This window comes from Anabrus simplex, chromosome 4 (assembly GCF_040414725.1).
Source record: "Anabrus simplex isolate iqAnaSimp1 chromosome 4, ASM4041472v1, whole genome shotgun sequence".
NCBI classification, from domain to species: Eukaryota; Metazoa; Arthropoda; class Insecta; order Orthoptera; family Tettigoniidae; genus Anabrus; species Anabrus simplex.
The window spans coordinates 369,561,846-369,588,459 of NC_090268.1; the positions used below are offsets into that span (position 1 = coordinate 369,561,846).

General features: G+C 43.1%; 1 non-coding gene across 1 annotated transcript; it reads right to left on the bottom strand.

Annotated features, from left to right (window-relative positions):
• Nucleotides 1–6,895: 6,895 nt before the first annotated feature.
• Nucleotides 6,896–6,969, bottom strand: TRNAS-AGA (transfer RNA serine (anticodon AGA)). The gene has a single exon. It is a non-coding gene; the product is annotated as a tRNA-Ser (tRNA).
• Between the last annotated feature and the right edge of the window lie 19,645 nt (nucleotides 6,970–26,614).

Consider the following 26,614-nt stretch of genomic DNA (forward strand, 5'->3'; position numbering starts at 1 on the left):
AGTAAATGTGAAGATAGCCGCAGACAAAATTGCTCACTCCCTGTTGAATCGCAATAAGTAATGTGAACACAACAATGAAGTCTAACGATCGAGACACTGCGCCCCGTAGCACAACGCTTCCAGCAATAGTGTACAGAGCGGAGCGAACAAGCGACTGTTCCGGAGCTCTCTCAAACGACGAATGATGACACCAGGCAAATGATTTTTTTTTATATATACGGGGGGCCCCGTAGCCCGCTCCCCCGCCGTGACCATCGACTCAATCTACATGGCCTCCGACATGCTATTAATTTCTAAGAAGAAAAGAGATAGCTGGGTGGAGTGGGAAGTGATACAAGGAGTATCTGCCGGTTTCCGAGTCAGACTCGCTACCACGGCAAGAGTTTGTGTTAGGTATATGGTGTTGAAGTGTGGTATTGAAGGGTCAGGGAAAAACCACATAGGCAGAAAGAAGAAAGAGCCTACATGTAAAACCTGACATCTTTTGATAGCACATGCAAGGATGTGGGCTGGATAAAGACCAGAGGTTGTGTTAGTTAGGAATAGGTGTCATGCAATCATAACCATTTCCTTGCAATTTTCTGTTATTATAGGGATCAGTCCTTCTTGTCACTGCCGGGTCGGCTCGGGTCTGCTAGCGTCTGGGCTTTGGGCCACAGGTTCATCCCATTGTCCAGCAGCCAGCAGTCCCTGGTGCCAAGTCTCCTTTTGGAGAGGGGGAATTATAGCCAAGCCTTGCATGCAAGGGGCTATCTTCTTCCGCCTGTCGATGTCCCTCTATGCGGTGTTGTTGGAACACACTTGTCACTGCAGATCTAAAACTAAGGTTATTAATAACATATGTATATACAGGTTCTCATTGGAGTGCCGGCTGTTTGCCTGCTCTCATGTCCAGCGTTCAAACTAGATAGGAAATCAGATGGGACTGTACCTTATTTAAGGCCACGGCAATTCCTAGCTCTCCCCTATCCTATCGTCGCAATTAAACCTGTCTGCGTCGGTGCGACGTAAAGCAAATAGAAAAAAAGAGCAACTGGGAAACCACGGAAAACCATCTACAGGGCTACGACAGTGGGGTTCGTTACCACAAACTTCCGAATGCAGGTATGGCGCGAACCACATATTCAATTCATTCGGAAGAGAACAGGAGTTGGACAAGGGAGTCAGATAGAAAGAAATATCATGAGAAAGCTGGTATGATTAAGAGAAAGCAATTCAAGCCTTGGTAGCAGAGCCTGGTGGTCACCAACCCGTGTTACAAATCGGAGATAACCCCGAGGAATATCACGCTAAGAACAAAAATATAATTAGTGACTGAAATAGTTATTCCAAATGTGCATGTTCATTATATGTGTTGCCTAGCCGATGTGGTAAAGGCATTCTCCGTTCTTCTGAATCAATGTGGGTTTGATTCTATGTCACAAAGTCAATTTAAAAGGGGATTTCAATTTCGACAGAGGTGCAGTAGCTAGAGGTACAATCAGCCCTCACCAAAAATGAGCACCTGAGGGCAAAGTGGACGGGCATAGAGCTACTCACTTTATCACAGTTAGAGCCAAGGTTACGTAGAGTGAATCGTTCACCTTCAACTCTTTCCAAGGGACTTTATGACATGTACGGAAATGGATTTACTTTCAGTTCATCGTTGGGGCAAACTGTATCTCACACAAATACACAAGAGCTCACTTCAGTTTATCCCGTAAAAAAGGGTCAAGTGCACCCATACGACACAGCTCACAACCGCAGCCCCACTATAGTGCGGAATAATAATAATAATAATAATAATAATAATAATAATAATAATAATAATAATAATAATAATAATAATAATAATAATAATAACAATAGGCGGAATGAACGGCTGAGACCGTTGAGGCGCTGGCCTCCTGACCCTAACTTGGCAGGTTCGACCCTGGTTCAGTCCGGTGGTATTTGAAGGTGCTAAAATACGTCAGCCTCGTGTCGGTAAATTTACTGGCATGGAGTTCGGACACCTCGGGTCCCCGACAACTTTCAAGAAGTAGTTAGCGGCACGTAAAACCATTAATAATAATAATAATAATAATACGTGCCCAACCCCTTTCCCGTTTCTTTACGGGAATGGGTGTGAAATTAGATGAATCTATGAAGCGAGTTTCACTGCCGGATGCCCTTCCTGACGTCAGCTTCACCAGAGGAGTTAATGAGAAAAAACTGAATGACGTGATATGGTAATAGGAAGGAAGAGGGTGAAATCCCGTGGCGGAACGTAGCCTGCTCGTGTCGAAGAGCAGCAAGGGGTCTACTCAATGCTTAACGTCTCCATCTGACGGACGAATCGCCATCAAGAGCATCATAGCATCATACACCATTACTGCTTATGAAAACTGCGAAGTGGTTTGGAACTGAATCCAGGCTATTTGCACGCAGTCCTGTGATTAAAAATACTATACCTCCATCTCTCTTACCATGCCAGCCTACATTCTGATGGTGATATTTTGTTCGTCCAACAGGACTAGTACTGGCTAACCATGGTGTGTCACTATACAGACTTGTCACTAGGCTAGTACTACTACTGTTCGCCTCTGTGGTGTAGTGGTTACTGTGATTAGCTGCCAGCTCGGGGGCACGAGTTCGATTCCTGAATCTGCCACGAAATTTGAAAAGTGGTACGAGCCTTGGGAGGTCAGCTGAGTAGAGGGAAGTTCAATTCCCACATCAGCTATCCTCGAAGTTGTTTTCCACGGTTTCCCACTTCTCTTAAAATCAAATGCAGGGATGGTACCTTACTTAAGGCCACGGCCGCTTCCTTCCCTCTTCCTTGTCTATCCCTTCCGAACTTCCAATCACCCCGCAAAGCCCCTGTTCAGCATAGCAGGCGAGGCCGCCTGGGCGAGGTTCTGGACCTTCTCCCCAGCAATATCTCCCTGACCCAAAGTCTCACGCTCCAGGCGGTAGAGGTGGGAGCCCTCGCTGAGTTCAAGGGAGAAACCAACACTAGCGGGTAAACGGATTACGAACGAAATAATAATAATAATAATAATAATAATAATAATAATAATAATAATAATAATAATAATAATAATAATAATAATTTATACTGTCATTGGAGCCCCCGTGTAGGTACAAGTCTAAATGTCCTTCCTGACACCACGTGATACTTCAAGAGAAATTTTCGACCGAGGGTCCACTGAGTGGAAAATCAACAGCTAAATCAATGAGTTAATTAATTCACCCACAAATAGACTAAAGAATGGCTTCGCGTGCACTCGAGCACATGTTCGTAATCGTTCAATGTTTGAAAATGAAGCAAATGCCCAAGGAACATCTCGCGACCACTTGTCGGATGGCGAGGAAGTTGCACTCCACTGAACGTTGACCCTAGGGCTGCCTTCCCTTTTGTCGTTGTTGTAACCATTTAAGCTAATGAGAGGCTATAATATTCTACTTTTACTGCGGAATAATGTTACCTCGTTACATGAATGTGTTAAGATAAGCAGAGTAGTGAAAAATTTGATGAAATTTTACAGCCTTATTTGAGTTTATGAACGTGTAATGAGTCTCTTATCTCGGAGTCTATTATGCATTTCCGGAAACTGCTACACTTACAAGTCGCTGTTCCCTTCCTTCTCTCAAGTTTCGTCCCCCCGCATTTGAAAGTCTTTACTTTCTGCTTCTATCAGTAATCACCTCCTCAAAAAATATTATTTTTCTTTCTTTTCTTATTTGCCTATGTTCTTTGCGTCTCTCTAATTTCTGAAAATATCGTTCCGTCGTCTGTCTATCTGTCCGTCCACCTATCTCACTCCTTGGCTGAATGATCACCGTTTTCTTCGGATTTCTAATTAGAAGTTCCTTTTTTTACAATCTGCCTTACGTCGCACCGACTCAGATAAGTCTTATGGCGACGATGGGATAGGAAAGGGCTAGGAGTGGGAAGGAAGTGACTGTGGCCTTAATTAAGGTACAGCATTTGCCTGGTGTAAAAATGGGAAACCACACAAATCCATCTTTAGGGCTGCCGATAGTGGCGTTCGAAACCACCCCTCCATTAGAAGATTCGATTCCCGGGCGATTCACGGGACTTTTAATCAAGTAACGTTAATCTCTGTTGGTCAGGGGTCTGGTCTTTATAACTCGCAGCTATTACTTGTATCCATAACACACAGCATGGACTTGGTACAGATTATTTCTATACGTGTTTTCCATAATATTATTGAAAGTTATCAGCGACGAAACGATAGGAAAGGGCGATTGGGGAGGTAGCGATCGTTGCCTTAATCAAGGTACAGCCTAGTGTAAAAAGGGAAGCCGTCGAAATCCTCGGTTTAAAGGGTTTCTAGTTCGGTTCCCAGCCGGGTCGGGGATATTAATCGCATATGGGTATTTGCACTGATTAGGGGATTGGGCGATCGTCTTTGTGCCAACACTCTCACCTTCATATAAACATAGCACACTACCAACCGCAACAATGATATGTGCAGAGTACGGTAAGAAATACATCCCTCTACTTAGGGTTGCCGTCAGGAAGAGCATCCGACGAGTTAACATGTGCGACACAGTTAGTACCAGAGAATTCACCACGGTGTGAGGAAAGCGGTAAAAAGAAGCAGAAGAAGAACTCAGATTTTAGTTCTTTATCTTAGGTTTTGCTAAGTTTTATTGGGTCGGGGGATGAAGCTGGGGAGGAGGACCAGTACCTCGCACAAGAGGCCTCACCTGCTATGCTGAACAGGGGCCTTGTGGTGGGGGGAAGGGAATGTATATACTTTATATACTTACTACTAGCTACATATATCTTCTCTGGATTATTCCTTTCCCAGATCTTCTCATAATGTTACACATTTTGCTGTTTTCCCTGATTTCTTCCAGTCTCTGTTTAACAACTTGAGTGTAAATTTTAATTTCATTTCCATTTCTACCAACTTGTGATTAAGACTATCATTTATTATTATTATTATTATTATTATTATTATTATTATTATTATTATTATTATTATTATCATTATTATTATTATTATTATTATTGTTATTATTATTATTATTATTATTATTATTATTATTATTATTATTATTATTTCTACATCCGTTACCCTCCAGGGTAGGTTTTCCCTCGGACTCAGCGAGGGATCCCACCTCTAACGCCTCAAAGGCAGTTTCTTGGAGCGCAAGACATTGGGTCGGGGGATGAAGCTGGGGAGGAGGACCAGTACCTCGCACAAGAGGCCTCACCTGCTATGCTGAACAGGGGCCTTGTGGTGGGGGATGGAAATATATATAGGGAGACAAGGAAGCAACACTCTCCACTATCATTTCATCTGTCAGTCATTGCCCCAGTTGGAGTGCGACAGGCTTCGGCAGCCGGCACAATTTCTATCCTCGCCGCAAGATTGGGGCTTCATTCATTCCATCCCTGACCCGATCATTGACTGGGAAACAAGTTGTAGGTCTTTCACTTAATTGTATCAGTCAATTTGATGCAGTTGTTAAACATGGCTCAGCGTAAGAGAGGACTTTATTTATCTACGCCGATAACAAGGCAAATAAATAAATAAATAAATAAATAAATAAATAAATAAATAAATAAATAAATAAATAAATAAATCCCTTTCCCATCTACGTTTTTTCCTGATTTTTAAAAATTTTGTGGTCATTTTTCAGGTGTTACTTCCGTATCATAAATTTATAACATTAATTGATTTTTTCCATATTTTCTTGCATTATGGTTTCTTACATATTTACTCCCATCAACCACCAATTATTTTTTACCTGAAAAGAAAATATATAGAAAGAGAATTCCATGAGAGATTATTTGAAATTTCAAACCGCCAAAGACTATTTAAACGATACAGTACTTCGAAGACAATAATGCCAGTTCTTACACTCATTAAATTATCAATCTAAAATATTTTTAAATGGTCCCAATATTGTTTTTAGGGTTGGATTGGATTTGCTGAGGAAGACGATGACTACAAAAATAATCCTCAGTCGATGGCGTGTAATCCCACAAAAACAAGTCATTCCACGAACACGTATTTATGAGAAATTTTCGAGGAGGATCTATTCACTCGCCCTAGGAGCTCTCAAATTCGGAACGTGAGGTAGCAATAACAGGGCTCAAAAGTGGGTATAGTATTGCTTCTACTTACTTCTTTTAGTCTCCTCTCTGACTTCTACACTGATGGTATTAGATTCGCAAGACTTACGGGTCTTCTATTTTGACACCCTTTGTGACATTTTGCCAACTTTTACCAATACCGCCGTTGTTTTAAGGGTCCAATCCCTTCCAATCCCTTCTTCTGATTATTACTGGTAAGAGGGGAAAATTTTCTCGTCATATGTCCTTCGCAATCACCACTCTTACTAGATACTCACACAGTATGTCTGATGAGAGTCCTCCAACATGGTGTCATGGGTTCTACATCAATATGTTAGGATTATTGTATCTTGAAGATGGGAAAAAGATATTCATTTTATTGAATAAATCAAAGTCACGTCTTTCACTCAAGGAGGAGAGAAACCTTCTTGTTCCATTTCCTTCCTCTCCCATTCTAACGCTCGTGGCCTTGTAATAACGCTATAATGGTTCTTTCATATTCATAGGGACATTGAATTTCCAATTTCAAGTCAGTCCTGCTGTACTGAGTGGCCCTGTTCGGCCTCGTGGCTGTTATTCTCATTTATAGCGTGGCTACAGAATTGTAACTCCTACTGTAGTAACCACTTACCGATTTTTTCCATGGCTAATTATTTAGCGTGCTGGCCTTTTGTCACATGGATCCCGGGGTCGTTTCACGGCAGGGTCGTGAATTTTAACCATAGTTGTAATCGAAACCGACTTTCAACCTATTAGGTCGTGTTATATACATTTAGTACGTGTTGAAAAGATGTTAAGTACAGAACAAAATGGCCAACCAGACACCAGTGGGATCCGAACCCACAACCTCCCGATTTCTCGTCGGTTGCTCTACCAATTGAGCTATGGTAGCCTAGGCCATCTTTGTTCTGTTGGAAAGGATCTGAGCTACAGGTCTGGTACAACTACATTGTTTTCTATTTAGTTCAACACAATGCCTTGTGTATTGTATATTGTATATAGGGTGTAACTAAATACCATTAGGAAACCTCCGGGGATACGGTAGATAAGCTGACAACAAACAGAACATGTCCAGTGTGATGGTAGTAGTACCAGACCTGTAGCTCAGATCCTTTCCAACAGAACAAAGATGGCCTAGGCCACCATAGCTCAATTGGTAGAGCAACCGACGCGAAATCGGGAGGTTATGGGTTCGGACCCCACTGGTGTCTGGTTGGCCATTTTTGTTCGGTACTTAACATCTCTTCAACACGTACTAAATGTACATAACACGACCTAATAGGTTGAAAGGCGGTTTCGATTACAACGCGGTCGTGAAAATTCAATATTCATTAACCATAGTTGGTTAATTCTGCTGGCACGGGGGCTGGGTGCATGTGTCGTCTTCGTCATCATTTCATCCTCATCACGGCGCGCGGATCGCCTACGGGTGTCAAATCAACAGACCTGCATCTGGTGAGCCGACCTTGTCCTCGGACACTCACGGCACTAAAATCATTCACTATTTCATTTCATTTCACCGATACTCTGAAATAGGATTCGGGATAAATGGCATGAGAGCAGCCCACTGGTCTTTTGAGCTCGAGTTGAGGGGTTTGATGCGGCTCATGTGTTCAAATACGCCAGCCACCTGTCGATAGATTTACATCGCCTAAAATAACTTCCAGCACCTCGATGTCTGTATTATTATTATTATTATTATTATTATTATTATTATTATTATTATTATTATTATTATTATCTCCACTGAAATGTTTCTCAATTTTTTGTTGTCGGCACTTAATGCGGAGTTCTCCCAGTTTTACAGCTGGATGCCCTTTCGGACGCAACATCATGTGGAGGTATGTAATCACGATTGCGTGCTTCTGTTTGGGGTGTTATACAGTATGTAGATGAAGAGAAGTGAATTATTACGAATACAAGTACTCAGACCCCAAGACCGAGGAATAAACTATACCCATTTTATATCCCCCCCCAGACAGGTTGAGAATCAAACACGGGTCAGTCTGAAACGAAGGTCAGTACACTCTGTCAAGGGATATAATTAATAACAATAATACTAATAATAATAACATACATACATTATCATTATAGACTGTTATGCCTTTCAGCGTTCAGTCTGCAAGCCTCTGAGAATTTACTAAACGTCGCCAAAATCCTCGATTTGCAACTAGTGTTGTGGCCTCATTTAGTTCTATACCTCTTATCTTTAAATCGTTAGAAACAGAGTCTAACCATCGTCGTCTTGGTCTCCCTCTACTTCTCTTACCCTCCATAACAGTGTCCATTATTCTCCTAGGTAACCTATCCTCCTCCATTCGCCTCACATGACCCCACCACCGAAGCCGGTTTATGCGTACAGCTTCATCCATCGAGTTCATTCCTAAATTAGCCTTTATCTCCTCATTCCGAGTTCCCTCCTGCCATTGTTCCCACCTGTTTGTACCAGCAATCATTCTTGCTACTTTCATGTCTGTTACTTCTAACTTATCAATAAGATATCCTGAGTCCACCCAGCTTTCGCTCCCATAAAGCAAAGTTGGTCTGAAAACAGACCGATGTAAAGATAGTTTTGTCTGGGAGCTGACTTCCTTCTTACAGAATACTGCTGATCGCAACTGCGAGCTCACTGCATTAGCTTTACTACACCTTGATTCAATCTCACTTACTATATTACCATCCTGGGAAAACACACAACCTAAATACTTGAAATTATCGACCTGTTCTAGCTTTGTATCACCAATCTGACATTCAATTCTGTTGAATTTCTTACCTACTGACATCAATTTAGTCTTCGAGAGGCTAATTTTCATACCATACTCATTGCACCTATTTTCAAGTTCCAAGATGTTAGACTGCAGGCTTTCGGCACAATCTGCCATTAAGACCAAGTCGTCAGCATAGGCCAGGCTGCTTACTACATTTCCACCTAACTGAATCCCTCCCTGCCATTTTATACCTTTCAGCATATGATCCATCATATCATACAAACAGCAAAGGTGAAAGATTACAGCCTTGTCTAACTCCTGTAAGTACCCTGAACCAAGAACTCATTCTACCATCAATTCTCACTGAAGCCCAATTGTCAACATAAATGCCTTTGATTGATTTTAATAATCTACCTTTAATTCCATAGTCCCCCAGTATAGCGAACATCTTTTCCCTCGGTACCCTGTCATATGCTTTCTCTAGATCTACGAAACAAACACAACTGCCTATTCCTCTCGTAGCATTTTTCAATTACCTGGCGCATACTGAAAATCTGATCCTGACAGCCTCTCTGTGGTCTGAAACCACACTGGTTTTCATCCAACTTCCTCTCAACGACTGATCGCACCCTCCCTTCCAAGATGCCTGTGAATACTTTGCCTGGTATACTAATCAATGAGATACCTCGATAGTTGTTGCAATCCTTCCTGTTCCCTTGCTTATAGATAGGTGCAATTACTGCCTTTGTCCAATCTGAAGGTACCTTACCAACACTCCACGCTAATTTGACTACTCTATGAAGCCATTTCATCCCTGCCTTCCCACTATACTTCACCATTTCAGGTCTAATTTCATCTATTCCTGCTGCCTTATGACAATGGAGTTTATTTACTATCCTTTCCACTTCCTCAAGCATAATTTCACCAACATCATTTTCCTCCTCCCCATGAGCTTGACTGTTTGCAACACCACCAGGATGATTTCCTTTTACATTGAGAAGATGTTCAAAATATTCCCTCCACCTCTCCAGTGATTCCCTGGGATCTGTTATGAGTTCACCTGAATTACTCAAAACACTGTTCATTTCCTTTATCCCTCCCTTCCTAAGATTCTTTATTACTGTCCAGAAAGGTTTCCCTGCTGCTTGACCTAGCCTTTCCAGGTTATTACCAAAATCTTCCCATGACTTCTTTTTGGATTCAACAACTATTTGTTTCGCTCTGTTTCTTTCATCTACGTACAAATCCCTGTCTGCCTCGGCCCTTGTTTGGAGCCATTTCTGATAAGCCTTCTTTTTACGTTTATAGGCTGCTCTCACTTCATCATTCCACCAAGATGTTCGCCTTTTCCCATCTTTACACACAGTTGTTCCTAGGCATTCCCTTGCTGTTTCTACTACAGCATCCCTGTATGCCACCCATTCACTTTCTATATCCTGAACCTGCTTACTGTCTACTGTTCGAAACTTCTCACCAATCATATCCATGTACTTCTGTCTAATTTCCTCATCCTGGAGATTTTCTACCCTTATTCGTTTGCAGACAGATTTCACTTTCTCTACCCTAGGCCTAGAGATACTTAGTTCACTACAGATCAGATAATGGTCTGTATCATCGAAAAATCCCCGAAAAACTCGTACATTCCTAAAAGATTTCCTGAATTCAAAGTCTGTTAAGATATAGTCTATTATGGATCTGGTACCCCTAGCCTCCCATGTGTAGCGGTGAATAGCCTTATGCTTGAATAATGTATTTGTAACAGCTAAACCCATACTAGCACAGAAGTCCAACAAACGCTTCCCATTCCCATTAGCTTGCATATCTTCCCCACATTTACCAATCACCCTTTCGTATCCTTCAGTTCTTTTCCCAACTCTCACATTGAAATCGCCCATTAGCACTATTCTATCCTTGCTGTTGACCCTGACCACGATGTCACTCAATGCTTCATAAAACTTGTCAACTTCATCCTCATCTGCACCCTCACATGGTGAATACACGAACACAATTCTTGTCCTAATTCCTCCCACTGACAAATCTACCCACATCATTCGCTCACTTACGTGCCTAACAGAAACTATGCTGCGTGCAATGGTATTCCTGATAAAGAGCCCTACCCCAGACTCTGCCATTCCCTTTCTAACACCCGTCAAGTACACTTTATAATATCTTATAACTTCCTCCTTATCTCCCCTTACCCGAATATCACTTACTCCTAGCACTTCCAGATGCATCCTCTTTGCTGACTCAGCAACTTCTACCTTCTTTCTTCCATAAGCCCCATTAATATTGATAGCTCCCCATCGAATTCCATTTCGTTCGCCAAGTTGTTTCCAAGGAGTCCCTCGCCTGTCAAATGGGAGTGGGACACCATTACTCCCATAGGTCCGAGGCTTGCTTAAAGTGTTCTGAGCTCGGTAAATTCATGAAGCAGGATGCTACCCTACTTGCACATAGTCCAAGTGAGGATCTCTCCTCTAACGGGTTATGGACCACCGGTGAATTGTGTAGTCCTGGCCGCCTGAGCACAAGGAGGGCCACGACTCAGAATATGTCCGAGATGCCCACTCCCATTCCATAGCAACCGGTATCCCGACTCTCAGGACCACTTACTAGGCCACTCAGCCGTTGCCCATGGTTCACGAACTAGGACGTGACTGCAGTAACCCACAAACATGAACCATTAATAATAATAATAATAATAATAATAATAATAATAGTATAACACAAAAACAATTACAACCAAAATTAGCTGAATATCAAGTAGGATTCAGACCAAATAGGTCAAGCTCCGAACAAATATTTAACTTCCAAACCATACTCAAAATGCGAGTTCTCAGACAAAAATCCCCCGTATGCACAGAAGTAGATTTCACAAAGGCTTACGATTCGATTGACAGGCCCTCATTGTTCCAGATTCTAGAAGGGAGGGGACTAGGTCCCAAAACTCGAGAACGCATAAAACATACACTGACTGGTAAGAAATCTGAAGTAAAATTTATGTGGGACATCTCAGAACTTTTCGTCATACAAACAGGCGTGAGACAAGGTGATGAACTGTTTTCTATTTAGTTCAACACAATGCCTTGTATATAGGGTGTAACTAAATACCATTTGAAAACCTCCGGGGATTCGGTAGATAACCTGACAACAAGCAGAACATGTCCTGTAAACATATGGTTTATTTGCTTTCGTTCCCATGCTACAGTTATTGTTTGTGGTGTTCATAACACAGACTACTTCACTATGCAAGTTGGCCATTTGTGTAGAGCACACAGGCCACTTGTAAGTAAGTAAGTAAGTAAGTAAGTAAGTAAGTAAGTAAGTAAGTAAGTAAGTAAGTAAGTAAGTAAGTAAGTAAGTAAGTAAGTAAGTAAGTAAGTAAGTAAGTAAGTAAGTAAGTAAGTAAGTAAGTAAGTAAGTAAGTAAGTAAGTAAGTAAGTAAGTAAGTAAGTAAGTAAGTAAGTAAGTATGTAAGTAATTTATTGAACCTTACAGGCATTTACCCCAGATGCATGTTCAAAATACCATTACATAAAACAAAGGATAATTAAACCCAAAGAAACTGAACAATTATAGACAGAACCAAAAACACACCAATTAAATTACTAAGTGGCCCATACACGGGCGGATGACCAGTCCACATGTAAGGGCCAACCCTACAACCCTCTAATCTTACAACTAACTTGGTGGCCCCCACACGGGCGGGATATCATACACCAAGAAAGGCCCCACCCTTAACTAAATCTACTTAGCTGCCTCCTACATAGGCGAATGGCCAGTCCACATGTCAGGGCACCCCCCTACATCTGAATTAACCCTATAACTAACTACTTAACTACATTAAATCTATACTAATTCTATCCTAAATCTGCCTGGCCGTGACATCGCCCCGGTGAGGAACTGCACCCACCCTTCCCTGGGATGTCACGACCAGACATGTCTCGTGAGGTTCGGAAACCGATACCTCTCATTCCTCACCACTCCTTCATGTAACAGCCCACATACGTGCGGATTGCCAGCTCTACATGTAGGACGGGCCACTTGTACGTTTCACCCCTATTCAGGTCTGTATACATTTGTTTTGCATTCAAAGCCACGTAATGTCAGTAGCTTAGCAAAGTAAACATTTCCACACAGGGCATAAGCTAGAGTAGAGTGATACGTGTTGTCAGTTGTTACTAAGTGCACGTACAGTACAGGTGGAGTGATACGTGTTGCCAGTTGTTATTGAGTGCACGTACAGTACAAGTGGAGTGATACGTGTTGTCAGTTGTTACTAAGTGCACGTACAGTACAGGTGGAGTGATACGTGTTGTCAGTTGTTACTAAGTGCACGTACAGTACAGGTGGAGTGATACGTGTTGTCAGTTGTTACTAAGTGCACGTACAGTACAAGTGGAGTGATACGTGTTGTCAGCTGTTACTGAGTGCACGTACAGTACAGGTGGAGTGATACGTGTTGTCAGCTGTTACTGAGTGCACGTACAGTACAAGTGGAGTGATACGTGTTGTCAGCTGTTACTGAGTGCACGTACAGTACAAGTGGAGTGATACGTGTTGCCAGTTGTTATTGAGTGCACGTACAGTACAGGTGGAGTGATACGTGTTGTCAGCTGTTACTGAGTGCACGTACAGTACAAGTGGAGTGATACGTGTTGTCAGCTGTTACTGAGTGCACGTACAGTACAAGTGGAGTGATACGTGTTGTCAGCTGTTACTGAGTGCACGTACAGTACAAGTGGAGTGATATGTGTTGTCAGCTGTTACTGAGTGCACGTACAGTACAAGTGGAGTGATACGTGTTGTCAGCTGTTACTGAGTGCACGTACAGTACAAGTGGAGTGATACGTGTTGTCAGCTGTTACTGAGTGCACGTACAGTACAAGTGGAGTGATACGTGTTGTCAGCTGTTACTGAGTGCACGTACAGTACAAGTGGAGTGATACGTGTTGTCAGCTGTTACCGAGTGCACGTATAGTACAAGTGGAGTGATACGTGTTGTCAGTTGTTACTAAGTGCACGTACAGTACAAGTGGAGTGATACGTGTTGTCAGCTGTTACTGAGTGCACGTACAGTACAAGTGGAGTGATACGTGTTGTCAGTTGTTACTGAGTGCACGTACAGTACAAGTGGAGTGATACGTGTTGTCAGCTGTTACTGAGTGCACGTACAGTACAAGTGGAGTGATACGTGTTGCCAGTTGTTATTGAGTGCACGTACAGTACAAGTGGAGTGATACGTGTTGTCAGTTGTTACTAAGTGCACGTACAGTACAAGTGGAGTGATACGTGTTGTCAGTTGTTATTGAGTGCACGTACAGTACAGGTGGAGTGATACGTGTTGTCAGCTGTTACTGAGTGCACGTACAGTACAAGTGGAGTGATACGTGTTGTCAGTTGTTATTGAGTGCACGTACAGTACAAGTGAAGTGATACGTGTTGCCAGTTGTTATTGAGTGCACGTACAGTACAAGTGGAGTGATACGTGTTGCCAGTTGTTATTGAGTGCACGTACAGTACAAGTGGAGTGATACGTGTTGTCAGTTGTTACTAAGTGCACGTACAGTACAAGTGGAGTGATACGTGTTGTCAGTTGTTATTGAGTGCACGTACAGTACAGGTGGAGTGATACGTGTTGTCAGCTGTTACTGAGTGCACGTACAGTACAAGTGGAGTGATACGTGTTGTCAGTTGTTACTAAGTGCACGTACAGTACAAGTGGAGTGATACGTGTTGTCAGTTGTTATTGAGTGCACGTACAGTACAGGTGGAGTGATACGTGTTGTCAGCTGTTACTGAGTGCACGTACAGTACAAGTGGAGTGATACGTGTTGTCAGTTGTTATTGAGTGCACGTACAGTACAGGTGGAGTGATACGTGTTGTCAGTTGTTACTAAGTGCACGTACAGTACAGGTGGAGTGATACGTGTTTTCAGTTGTTATTGAGTGCACGTACAGTACAAGTGGAGTGATACGTGTTGTCAGTTGTTATTGAGTGCACGTACAGTACAGGTGGAGTGATACGTTTTGTCAGCTGTTACTGAGTGCACGTACAGTACAAGTGGAGTGATACGTGTTGTCAGTTGTTATTGAGTGCACGTACAGTACAGGTGGAGTGATACGTGTTGTCAGTTGTTACTAAGTGCACGTACAGTACAAGTGGAGTGATACGTGTTGTCAGCTGTTACTAAGTGCACGTACAGTACAAGTGGAGTGATACGTGTTGCCAGTTGTTATTGAGTGCACGTACAGTACAAGTCGTGATACAACGGGGTAATCGAATCAGGAAATGGCAGACATGCGCCTTCTGTATGGACGGGCTGAGTGTAACGCAAATGAAGCACATCGTTTGTATGCGGAACACATTCCTAATAAACGTTTACGGAACAAATGGACGTTCGAAAGAATACACTAGCGTCTTTGCGAAACCGCCTCGTTTAGCAGACGTGTTGCTGATAATGGACGACCTAGGAGCACAAGACATCTGACACACAGAAACGAGTTCTCAACCATATTGAGGAAAATAGCAGGAGCAGCACCAGGGAATCAGAGGAAACGGTGAATGTGAGTCATATGACAGTGTGGGGGATTCTACGAGAACAGCTCCTTTATCCATTACACCTTCAAAGTGTCCAAGATCTTAGTGCAGCCGACTTTCCACCCAGAGCAGCTTTTTGTACATGGTTTACCAGAAATAGAGCGCAGAACTTTCTCAATATGCGTGTCAGGGTGTATGAAAATCCCAGAAATGTTGTGCAAACGAGTCATCAACAACAGTTCAGTATTCATGTTTGTGCTGGAATAATAGGCGACACATTAATTGGTCCTTTCATTTTACCGGGAACATTGACAGGAGCGTCATACTGCACCTTTTTAACGAAAGGTTTACATGGTCTGTTGGAAGACGTTCCACTAGATTTAATTCAGCGCATGTGGTTTATGCATGATGAAGCACCGGCTAATTTTTCTCTTGCTGCTAGAGCAATTTTACGTGAGCGATTCCCAAACAAATGTATAAGGCGCCAGGGACCGACACCGTGGCCTGCTCGTTCTCCCAATCTCAATCAATTAGACGTCTACTTCATCATCATCATCATCTACTTCATCATCATCATCATCATCATCATCATCATCAGTTTACCCTCCAGGTTCGGTTTTTCCCTCGGACTTAGCGAGGGATCCCACCTCTACCGCCTCAAGGGCAGTGTCCTGGAGCTTCTGACACTTGGTCGGGGGATACAACTGGGGAGTATGACCAGTACCTCGCCCAGCCGGCCTCACCTGCTATGCTGAACAGGGGCCTTGTGGAGGGATGGGAAGATTGGAAGGGATAGGCAAGGAAGAGGGAAGGAAGCGGCCGTGGCCTTAAGTTAGGTACCATCCCGGCATTCGCCTGGAGGAGAAGTGGGAAACCACGGAAAACCACTTCCAGGATGGCTGACGTGGGAATCGAACCCACCTCTACTCAGTTGATCTCCCGAGGCTGAGTGGACCCCGTTCCAGCCCTCGTACCACTTTTCAAATTTCCTGGCAGAGCCCGGAATCGAACCCGGGCCTCCGGGGGTGGCAGCTAATCACGCTAACCACTACACCACAGAGGCGGACTAGACGTCTACTTACGGGGTCATTTGAAGGCCATTGTGTGTGCCACACCTATTCATAACGTGGAAATGCTGCGTCAGCGAATAGAGCAATGGTGTCAGCAGATACGACCGACGCCTGTAAAATGGTAACGAGTGAGACAGTCAAAGATGCGGCGCATAGACGTCTGCATTACAGCTCCTAGTAGCCATTTTGAACACCTTCTGTAGAGAACTGTAAGTAGTAAGTTACACTTTATCAGCACAAATGACCAACCTGCATAGTGGTCCGGCCCCGCGGTGTACGAGGGAACGCATTCGCTTGTCATCCGGCGAACCCGGGTTCGATTCCCGGCCAGGTCCGGAGTTTTTAATTGTAAATGGTGAATATACCTGGCCTAGGGACTGGGTGTTTGTGTCGTCCTTAACGTTCCTTTCCTCATATTGAACAATTTACACTTCCGCAGAGTCCGAAATACACTCATGTTCATAACATACGATGCAAATAGGGGCAAAAGATCTTAGGGTAGGTCGACGCCTCGAACAAATAGCATTAAAAAAACTCCATAATGAAGTGGTCTGGTTTATGTACATCACAAACAATGCCTGTAACATGGAAAAGAAATCAAATAAACCATATGTTTACAGGACATGTTCTACTGGTTGTCAGGTCCTCTATAGAATCCCCGGATCTTTCCCACTTATTTAGTTACACTCTGTATACTCACTATCATCTCTATCAGTCGACTTCACGTGCTGAGCAATAGGACTGCTCTGAACCGTGCACAAAGTAGAGATAGCTGAACGGTGACGCAGACAGGTAAACGCAGGTCTTTTTGGTTAATTAATGTGAAGGTCAGCCTGTATCGTACATCTCGTGGAGTAGTATTCAGCAGATCCCTCTCCTAAAACATATTTCCAAACGGTAGGAGATGTCGACTTTTTTCACTAACAGTTTGCAGATACAATTCGGGTACGTCATTTTATTATGTCCTTACTTACAATGAGTAGTTCCGTATGAAATGTTTCTTAGCGGGCGCTAACCAAGATTACAGATCTTCTTCTTTATCTGCTTACCCTCCATGGTCGGTTTTTCCCTCGAACTCAGCGAGGAATCCCACCTCTACCGCCTCAAGGGCAGTGTCCTGGAGGTTTAGACTCTGGGTCGGGGGATGCAGCTGGGGAAGATGACCAGTACCTCGCCCAGACGGCCTCACCTGCTATGCTGAACAGGGGCCTTGCTGGGGAATGGAAAGATTGGAAGGGATAGACGAGGAAGAGGGAAGGAAGTGGTCGTGGCCTTAAGTTAGGTACATCCCGGCATTTGCCTGGAGGAGAAGTGGAAAAGCACGGAAAACCATTTCCAGGATGGCTGAGGTGGGAATCGAGCCCACCTCTACTCATTTGACATCCCGAGGTTGAGTGGACCCCGTTCAATCCCACGTACCACTTGTCAAATTTGGTGGCAGAGCCTGGAATCGAACCCAGGCCTCCGAGAGTGGCAGCTAATCACATTAACCACTACACCACAGAGGCGGACGATTTCAGATCAAAAAGTGCAAAATATATAATTTTTATGTATAAACGTTCATATGTTGCTCAATTTAAACCAGCTTATTTTTTGTTGATTTGTTGATTTCTATTAGTTTTCATGTCGTAAACATTCGAATTCGATGCTGAAAAATGAGTGTGGCAGTTAAATACCCTAATTTAAATTACGATATTCTACATACTTTATTTTACATTTATTTCCGAATAATTACATCTTTGGACTAAAAGTTGAAATAATAAATTTTAATCAAAATATATTCTTAAAAATGTTATTGTGAAAAATCATTTTGTTAGACAGAGTTACTCCACACATCCTGATGAAGTATCGAAAAGAAATTGAGAGGGGTACTGATTGTAGATTCAGAGTGCACCGTAAATAAATTTTATAACCTCCCCACCCCCAGGGAAAAATTATTAAATAAGTTATAGAGATATAACCTTTAGGATACGGCAATAAATCCAGTGATACTCTTAATTTAAGGGGGATAAATACCAGCTGTCCAATTCCTTAACTGAATGGTCAGCACCGAGTCCTTCGATTCAGGGGGTCCCTGGTTCGATTCCCGACCGGGCCGTGAATTTTAATCGCATCTAATTAATTCTGGCTGGGGAGCTGGACTCAGCAATACCCTCTCCATATTCAAACAACACACCACACTACCAACCACTGCAGATACACTCAATGGTGATTACAACCCTCCACATAGGGTTAGCGTCAGGGAGTGCATCTGGCTGTAAAACAACTCCAAGTCCACATGTGTGACACAGTTTACACCCGCGATCCCACACGTGTGGAAAAAACTGCTAAAAGGTGAAGGGGATAAACAGTACTTTATATACGAGTGTGAATCAAAATGTAAGTTACACTTCCAAGTTTTGGCCATTTATGGAACCACCTACACGTAGGCAACAGGGCTATCACAACGAACAATACAAGTTCACTTTTCCACATAGTCCCCAAGAGACTAAACATTTCTCGGAATGGTCAACCAACTTTTCGTTTCCGGATATATAGAAATCTCCTCTAGCGCTATGTAACCACCTGGAGACAGCTGTTTTCCCTTCCTCATCGTTTCGGAATCGTCGTCCTCCGAGATCTTTCTTCAGCTTACCGAACGCATGATAATCACATGGCGCTAAGTCTGGACTGTGTGGGGGATGTTTACATACCTCTCAATTGAATCGCTGCAACAGTTCGGACGTTTGGCAGGCCATGTGAGGTGTTGTGTTATCGAACAACAAAATCACACCCAGCGCTCAATTTTCCCCGCCGCTTTTCTTTTATTGCCTTACGCAACCGGTTCAACGTTTGGCAATACGAAGCCGAATAGATTGTCGTGCCTTTCGGAATGAATTCCATGTGCACCACACCCTCCATGTCAAAGAACAATTTCGCCATTACCTCTCCTGCTGAAGGTTGGACCTTGGTCTCCTTTCGTGGTGATGATGTGGTGTGCACCCATTCCATCGATGTTTTTTCTGTTTCGAGGTTGAAGTGGTGGATCCACGTTCCATCCCCTGTGATGATTTGCCGCAGAAACTCCCTGCCCTCCGCAGAATGCCGTTGCAAAATGCCAGTGACGGTTGGAAACGTTCCTTTTGAACACCGGTGAGCAGATGTGGGACCCATCTTTGACCAAGTTTACGAAATCCAAGGTGCTAGTGAACAATGGAGAACACACTACGATACGAAATGTTCAGCATGTTGGGAATTTCCTGTAGTGTTATGCCCCGATTCTCTTTAATGATCTCATCCATACAGTCAACATTTGCAACGGCACTGGACGTTGCGGATCTGCCTTCGTGATATTCGTCCGTGAGATTCGTACGTCCGGCGTCAAATTGCTTACACAACTTTACAATATCTGGGCGATAAATTGCACGCTCACCATATACAGCAGTGATTTTACGATGAACATCCGTGCAATTGAGCCTTTTAGCACATAGAAATCTGATCGTTGCACGAACCTCCAATTTGAAGTGAACATCCAGCTGATGCGCCATTGAGCCTAGTATGCTCTGCACACACAGCACGACGGGATACCACACCAACGTTCCCATCGGACGTGTCAGCAGTAGCTTGCTCCGCACTGGCTACGGTTACGACACCCAGCGTACTCTCGCGGTGAGCTAATGCAGGTCCTCTCAAACGCCCAAAATCTCACGTATGCAGATAGAGGCGCAAGAGCTCCGTGCACTGTGCATCGCTGCCGCTCGGCATGGCTCGGATCAACGCTTCGTCTCTGGGCTACTCGGCTAAGCTCGGCTCAACTCGCCTATACTCGGCTCAAGTCAGCCCGAATTTGGAGCACTACGGCGCAAGTCGGGCAGAGGGAGACAGGCGTAGCGAGCGAGACAGGCGTGAGGAAAGAGAGATTAAGCGCTATTGCTCCAAATCGAGGAGTGGGGGGTCTGCACTCTGGTCAACCAAGCCAAGTCGTCTTTTGCACCGTGCACAGTGCATGCACCACGCGCATGCACCCTGAGAGGCCCTGAGCTAATGTAACTTACTTTTTGATTCGCCCTCGTATTACCTCATTATTATAATATATTACGTACTATCAAGTTTAGCATACACAGCTTCATAAATAGTGAATAAGGCAACTTCAGAATCCCGCCTGAAGCTGACAACGTTTCCTCTTTGCTAGATTGTCATACTTCATCTTCCCTTTCCGATCTCCCTGGTACGCGCTTATTGTCTTCTGACATCGACGTTATTAGGTTTGTTGGATCTAAGGAAAATCTTCACTTTTCTCCTCTTTTATGGTCGTCCCCTCTATTTAAATGATACCTTCATTTCTCGAACGGTTCTAAAATCTTATTTTTCCTCCCATTATTAGTGTCGATAGATAGTGATACTACCGGATAGTTTTCCTTACATCAGCAATAAAAAATGAAATATCGTATGGCTTTTAGTACCGGGAGTGTCCGAGGACAAGTTCGGCTCGCCAGGTGCAGGTCTTTTCAGTTGACTCCCGTAGGCGACCTGCGCGTCATGATGAGGAAGACAACACATACATCCAGCTCCCGTGCCAGCGAAATTAACCAATTAGGGTTAAAATTCCCAACCCCGCCGGGAACCGCACCCGTGACTCCTGTGACCAAAGGCCAGCACGCTAACCATTTAGCTATAGAGCCGGACATATAAGCAATCATTATCACCAGAACATTTGTAAAGTTGGAAACATTTCTTAGCAAAGTAGAGAGAGGTCCCCATAATACAAAAAATGTAACATTAAGCAATTTCCTTAACTGTGCCGAAAGTTGAAAAGTTAAAGAGCCCGGAAAAGTTTCAAATTATGAATCTTGGATAGCTCCATTAACAGCCCAAAATCACTTGCTTCTTTCCTCTTTTTCTTTGTTTATTTCTTAAACTATGCATTGACTCACATTAGCACCCGGAGTGGTAGAAAAAAGCAAGCTGCGAATCTGATCAACGAGAGAACGATGATTTTTTTTTTGCTAGGGGCTTTACGTCGCACCGACACAGATAGGTCTTATGGCGACGATGGGATGGGAAAGGCCTAGGAGTTGGAAGGAAGCGGCCGTGGCCTTAATTAAGGTACAACCCCAGCATTTGCCTGGCGTGAAAATGGGAAACCACGGAACACCATCTTCAGGGCTGCCGATAGTGGGATTCGAACCTACTATCTCCCGGATGCAAGCTCACAGCCACACGCCTCTACGCGCACGGCCAACTCGCCCGGTGAGAACGATGATTAAGAAGAGAATTGTAATTTTTAGGAAAAAGCAAAGAATATATTGTCATACCTTTTAATATTTTATCTACCTAAAATTCGTAGCTCATATCCAAAGGATGCTTTCAACATTGAGCGAGGAATCACACCTCTGCCGCCTCAAGGGCAATGTCCTGGAGTGTGAGACTTTGGGTCGGGGGATACAACTGGGGGCCTTACCCGCTATGCTGAACAGGGGCTTTGTTGGGGGATGGGAAGATTGGAAGGGAGAGACAAGGAAGAGGGAAGGAAGCGGCCGTGGTCTTAAGTTAAGTACCATCCCGGCATTCGCCTGGAGGAGAAGTGAGAAACCACGGTAAACCATTCCCAGGATGGCTGAGGTGGGAATCGAACCCATTTCTACTCAGTTGACCTCCCGAGACTGAGTGGACCCCGTTCCAGCCCTCGTACCACTTTTCAAATTTCGTGGCAGAGTCGGGAATCAAACCCAGGCCTCAGGAGTGGCAGCCAATCACACTAACCACTACACCACAGAGGCGGACCCGTTTTCTTTTTTATTCAAATACTAGCCACATTAACTTATTTACATAATCATTTCTGTAATTTGTTCCTTCGCTCAATATCCTCGGACTTAATTTGATTTTTGAAAAATTGTTCACACCGAATGTAGTTATAAGAGCTTAAGTGAAACTCTGCATTGACTCACATTAGCACTCGTAGTGGTAGAAAAAAGCAAGCTGCGAATTTGATCGACCAGAGAAAAATGATTCAGAAGAGAATTGCTTGACTGAAGAACTGTGTACTTTTCTGTTCTGATTATAAACATATTTTCATAAGAATTACCTTTTTAAGATTTTTGGAGGATGTACTTGGTTAAAATAGATATATGGAGGGCATTATCATCAGCCGTATAACGCATGTGTGTATTTCTCAATGGTCATGTTTAACAAAATTATTAACTAAAAGTTTACAGTAAAAAATGTGCCTATTTATAAACTAAGGTAGACGCTTCCTTTATCTATTTGTACGTTTTAAACACTGTTTGGATGTATATGTCTATGGTAAGACCCCAGTTAGAGAAATGTTCCAGTGTATGCGACACACACTAGGACTAACTGACACAAGAACCAGAAAAGATACAAAGGAAAGCAGAACGATTTGTTCTGGGTGATTTCCGACAAAGAACCAGTGGTACGAAAATGCGACAAACTTTAGGCTGGGAAGACATGGGGGTAAGGAGACGAGATGCTCGACTATATGGGATGTTTCGAGCTGTCAGCGGAGAGATGACGTGGAATGACGTTTGTAGACGAAAAATCTTGAGAGAATATCATAAAATGAAGATAAATTTGGAATTCAAGAAGACAAATCGGGACAAATATGTATTTAGAGGAGTAAGGGATTGGAATAAATGATCAAAGGGAATGTTTGATAAATTTCAAAGTTCGTTGAAAATATTTAAGAAAAAAATAGGTAAGCAACTGCCCTAAGTGCAGATTGATTGATTGATTGATTGATTGATTATATTTTTGCTATTTGCTTTACGTCGCACCGACATAGATAGGTCTTAATGGCGACGATGAGGTAAGAAAGGCCTAGCAATGTGAAGGAAGCGGCCGTGGCCTTCAATAAGGTACAGCCCCAGCATTTGCCTTGTGTGTAAATGGGAAACCACGGAAAACCATCTTCAGGGCTGCCGACAGTGGGGTTCGAACCCACTATCTCCCGGATGCAAGCTCACAGCTGCGCGCCCCTAACCGCACGGCCAACTCGCCCGGAGATTGATTGATTGATTGATTGGGTACCTGTTAGAATAAAAATTACTGGTAGTAAGAATTACTGTCCAAACATATTGTAAATAGTTATGCACTGTGTGCATGTCTACCTTTGGTGAAAAAACTGGGTGAAAATAGAACCAGGAATTCAAACCGCTCTTTTATCATTCGGAATAATTCGTCAATATTACATACCGACTGTGAGGATAGGATAGAAAAGGCCTAGGAATTGGAAGGAAGCGGCCGTGGCGTTAATCAAGGTACAGCCCCGGCATTTGCCTGGTGTGAAAATGGGAAACCACGGAAAACCATCTTCAGGGCTGCCGACAATGGGGCTCGAACCCGCTATCTCCCGATTACTGGATACTGGCCGCGACTGCAGCTATCGAGCTCGGTAGTGAATAACTAGGACAGGCGCTATTCATATTTCGTTGTCCAATGATCTCAAGAAAAAAAGTACGATGAAGTTGCACAGACCAATATGCTATGACTTCTTTTTTCTTCATATTATTATTATTATTATTATTATTATTATTATTATTATTATTATTATTATTATTATTATTATTATTATTATTATTATTGCACACCTTGTGGGCATAGTCGTTAAAGCGTCCAGTCTACACCGCAATTAGTTGGTTCGAATCCTGTTGGTCGAAAAAATTTACACCATCAGAAAGTTCGCTGGCAAAGTGGCAAACAATTTGTAATCACTAGATTGTGTGCCAAAAGGCTGGATTTAATTCCAGAACTCTCTCACATGTGTAGAGTGGGCATTTGACGCTGTCGATTCAGCCGTCGGATGAGGACGTTAAGCCTTTAGCGGACCTCTTGGTGCTACCAACAGCATCTGGTTTCACCCTCTCCCTTTCTAGTATCATACTGTATATCACGTCATTCACTTCATATCATAAAATGACGGGCTCCATGAATGACGGCTAACGTAGCGTCCAAGGAGTCCCGTGTTCGATTCTCGGGTTGGTCGGGGATTGTAATGTTCACTGGAGAAGCCCTCCGGCATAGGGGCTGATGAGGTTGACGCCCGTAAAAACATCCGGTGTTAAGAACTCGCTGCGAAAATACATCTCACTTCATGCTCAGCCCTGTAGAGAAAGGAGATAATGGTTGGACATATTATTATTATTATTATTATTATTATTATTATTATTATTATTATTATTATTATTATTATTATTATTATATCTTCAGATTCTGTTCTTAATAGGTGCCAGGTTGTCAGAATTTTGTTGTACATTGAGAACAACACCGTTCATAAATCACATGGAAAGCTTTATTCGTATGTGCATTATGTGCCTTTGCTGGCGAGACCTAGTATTTACAATGCACTGTGTATTCTGGTATAGGCTAGAGCAATTTTCATACTTTCATTGATCTGCCTCAGTCTTATCCTTGCCTTTGACAGTATGGAAGTGGTTGAGGTGTGAGCGATGTTATCAATGCCATTCGTTTATGCAGTCAGTTCCTGTTATTAACTGTGTGAAAATGTACCTCAGAGGGTTAGTTGGTGCGTGCATTTCGGTGGACTTGGCAAACTAGTATGTATGTATGTATGTATGTATGTATTTATTCATGAACATAACAGGCGTTCAGCCCCAAATACATGTTCACAATAAATAATCCAACCTAAGCCACCACGTTCACAACAATAAACAGACACAGTTAATATACTTAAAAGAAATAAAAGGACACCACAGTTTATAAACAAAAAAGGAAAACAAAAAGAAAAGAACACCACATAATAACCTACCGTCCGGCCAAGTCATCACCCCTGGTGAGAAGAAGGCCACCCTCCCAGTGATGACTCGACCGGCCCTTCCCGTGGAGACCTCCTGAAGGCCCCAAGATCTAACCAGATGACAATTTTTCCTTCTCACCATTCCACTCCTAATCGTACTCCTTGGACATGCCGTGAAGTCCGTCGGATACTCCGGATATGTGGCCCCCTCAGATAGGGCCACCCAGTAGCCATCCTCAGTGTCTTCATGTCATGTCCAGCATAGGTATTTTGGTCTTGGGCCCTTCCCACCCCGACTTCTTACGGGTGAGTCCATCTCATCCTTTCCCCATTTTCCTTGGCAGACTAGTACGAAATAACAACTTCTGGCTCATTGAGGAAAGCAACGGGAAACTACGTCACTCCCCCTAGAATGCCTCTTCAGTGATGCTTAGGCTGATGGTGCAGCTGTTGAATATCAAACCAACCTTTGGGCTAAATACCCAACATACTGTATGTGTATGGAGTACTCAATTTTTGTACGAATTACTGGTGGTATATTTTGTAGATGAACTGACGCCCAAAGTAAATGAGAAAACTAAATACATAACATTTTTATCTAACATGGGAAATCAAATTGATTTTGTAATCGATGGCCCGCTAGAATGGGCTTCTGTTAGCTGTGAACATAACGTTTCATTATCTGCGGCTGGCTCATAGCAAGTATTGAGCCGTCACCTCGTCGATATGGCATATCGACTGTGAGTAGATGTTGAGAGTCGCGTGAGTACAAATAAGATCTTGTTAGATTTCAGGCAGCGAACACCCAGGAGAGGGGCTATTCATACTTCATTGTCCGATGAGCTAAAAATGAAGGCAAGACAAAGGGCCACAAAGTAATACTGCAGCTTTTACTTTTTTTTATATCATTATTATCATTATTTATGCAACATCAAATTTAACACCTAAATTGCAATTTATTATTTCTTTTAAATATGACGGTTTTCATTCCAAATAACATTCTTATCAGAAGAATATTTTAAAATATATTTGTCAATTTTATAAATTTATTTGAGTCAGTCAAAATATTAAAGTGTGTTGAACGTTTTACGTACTGGTATATGTAAAGCTGTATGACTACTGTAGCTACTGCCACACTTAGGGATGTCCTTGCTCACGAATTCTCTGAGGTAAACAACATTTTATTTGTTTTTCCTTAACGGATTAGCAAGAAAAATCATCATCATCATCATCATCTGTTTACCCTCCAGGGTCGGCTTTTCCCTCGGACACAACGAGGGATCCCACCTCTACCGCCTCAAGGAGTGTCCTGGAGCTTCAGACTCTTGGTCGGGGATACAACTGGGGAGAATGACCAGTATCTTGCCCAGACGGCCTCAGGGGCCTTGTGGAGGGATGGGAAGATTGGAAGGGATAGGCAAGGAAGAGGGAAGGAAGCGGCCGTGGCCTTATGTTAGGTACCATCCC